Here is a 2736-nt window from a genome sequence, read left to right as displayed (position 1 = left end):
GGACAGAAAAGTCTGGCCCAAGGCTATATTTTTATAAAAATCTGTTCTATCATAAACTCTAGGGGTACATGTGCTTCTCTGTGGACAAAAGGAAAATCTCTCAGAAGCTGACCTTTAGTATTTAGTTCTTCAAAACCCCACTTAGTAAACTGAACGGTGACCTGCTGAACAGCACGTGTTGAGTGGAGAATCCAAGAAAACTGAAATCTTTCTCAGCATTGTATTCATACCATGAGGACTTTTACAACTATAATGTCAACTACAGTGGTTTGAACACAAGGGGATAGAGTTTTATTTACTTGATCAGCCACAAGGATAGGTTGAACCCAAAGTATTGATCCCATTTAGGGAGCAGTCCCTAAAACTCTACTGTTACAGATTCATTTCTTTGCCTTGAGTATTGTCCTCTCCCTCTAGTTCCCTTTCTCAAATAGCCCAGATGCAGATTAACGAACCAAGCCATTAACACCTTAGGGTGAAAGAGTTTGACAAATCCATGGGCAATAACAAAAGGTGGGGAAATGAGAAGCTTAAAGTAGTGGTAGGGAATATGAAAAGATTTCAATCAAAAATCAATATTTTGCCTGGGGAACCCATCTGTAAGCATAAATTTCACAAATTCTCTTGTTCTCAGGCAGAATTTCTCCACTTTGTCATTAGGACGGGAAACGTTTTGTTATGGGGGGTGGGTATCCTGTGCATTGCAGAATGTTTAGCAGTATCCCTGCCCTCTAACCACTAGATGCCAGTTGCAACCCCAGTTATGACAACAAAAAATGTCTCCAGTCATTGCCCAAAAAGTCCCCTGGGGGGCAAAATCAGCCCCACTTGAAGATCACTGGTCTAGTGTAAATAAATTATAATCTTGGTGATGTTAAGGGTACAATCAATACAACTGATTTCTCCCATAGATGGAGCTCTTGCTCAACAAAGTGTTTCGTTAAAAGGGCAACAGGGGGAATCAAACCGGAAGGAAAAACACAGATCACATGGTGCTTAATCAACTGCAGGTTGTCCTTGCTTTTGACCCTCCTCTGAATCAGCAGGAAATGGACCGCGTTGGAAAGTTCTGGTTCCTAATGGCTGACTTGACCCTCTAGGGCTGGCCAGATAGGCTGATTTTTTTTTAATGCAAAAATTCACGTTTTATTTTTATTCTTACATTGGTGGGAGCTGATGTCAGGAACTGAAAGGCAAGCAATAACTTTTGTTTCTACCTCTTAGCTGAACAATAATACACACAATGTGGCATTTTCATTAGGCTTCTTTACATTGCTTCTTCACATTTCACACTAGAATACAACATTACCCTTTTCTTGAATAAAATGACCCAGTTACTAAGGAAACCATCTTTGGAGGGAGTGTTTAATAAGCATATTTTATTTAAATGAATCGTCCAGTAGGAAATGGAGAGTTCATTGCCTTTACTTAGACTGTGTAAGTAGTTAGTTATATGCCAAATTTATGTGTGCAGCTCACCAACATTTCCTTATTGGAAACATCAATATATCCACATCACAGCTCCCAAAAAGACTTTAAAGTCTCAGAATTCTGTATCTCCTTTGGCTTGTTTCTCTCTTGATTCCACCCAGGCTTCATTAATGGTTCGCTTCATATCATCACCTCCATCTTCATAAATTTTCTTTAGAACATTCATTAATCCCTCACTAGGATCTGTTTCAGTGTCGTAGGAGGGCTTTTCTTTCTCTTTGCATTCTTTTTCAACCTGAGTCAGGTAGACCTACAGTGTGTTTTCCACTTTCTTCCTGCATAAGATAAGAACTGTATCTGTCTTGATCTTTTTTTAACTGCCTTCCACAGAGATGGGTTACAAGAGATTGTTCGTAATCATGGAGTAACTCTTCCCATTTAGATTCTTTACCAAAAGATCAAATGACCTCTCTGTGAAATGCACCTGCACATTCTCAGCGGGGACTTGATGAACTCCAGTTAAGGTCATGTAGATTTTCACAAACTTATCTGACTGATCCCATCCATAATTGCTGATTTTCACTGTCTATCTGTCGTAATAGAAGCAACCACAGCGGCAGGCTTTTCACTTTCCAGAAGCTCTGCTTTTCTCTGTGATTTCTGCTGCCTCTTGTTCTTGATTTCTGTCTCAATCTTGGATTTTTCAGCTGTCAGTGCATCACGTACTCTTTTTCTAGTGGCTTTTTCCAGCAGCACCTTCACCTCTTCTAGATCTTTCTGTAGCTCCTCCACAGCTGAAGCCATGGTCGGGCTGCGTCAGGCAAGGCCCGAGCTGCAGCGGCGCAGGGGCGAGAACAGGAAATGCCGCACGGACCACGCTCACCCCGAGCGCAGACTACACCGGCACCAGTCAGAGTGGCCGCGGTCTTCGGGCACCAGAATGGCTGATTTTGAAGATGGAAGTTGCTAGCTGTTCAGGTCTCATGCAGAGAGTCTCCTGGACAGGGCTGGGAGAACACCAAGGTCTGCAGAGCATCACCCAAAGCAGGAGGCCACTCATATGCTTTTGATATTGCAAAATTGTTCCTAGTTACTCTGTACATTTTGCCTTTAAATTGCTTTCATTGTTTTATGTGGTCTGTGGTACACACCTCATTTCTTTCAGCTGCAGTCATCATATTTCCAGCAGTTAGCTCATTCAACAGAAGTTCCTTGCATTTTTATCCAAGGAGTCAACATTATGTTAGGGAGCGGAGGTGAAGGGTTGGAATACATTGCCCTGAGGCGAGAGGCAACTAACCTCAT

The 2736-nt window shown here is 42.0% G+C and overlaps 1 pseudogene; it reads right to left on the bottom strand.

Moving 5' to 3' along the window:
• Window positions 1-1543: 1543 nt before the first annotated feature.
• On the bottom strand, window positions 1544-2235 carry LOC114893261 (annotated as a pseudogene).
• Between the last annotated feature and the right edge of the window lie 501 nt (window positions 2236-2736).

Source organism: Monodon monoceros, unplaced genomic scaffold (assembly GCF_005190385.1).
Source record: "Monodon monoceros isolate NGI ecotype Baffin Bay Population unplaced genomic scaffold, NGI_Narwhal_1 Super_Scaffold_12, whole genome shotgun sequence".
In the NCBI taxonomy this organism is placed as follows: domain Eukaryota; kingdom Metazoa; phylum Chordata; class Mammalia; order Artiodactyla; family Monodontidae; genus Monodon; species Monodon monoceros.
This window is presented reverse-complemented; position numbering and strand designations above follow the sequence as displayed.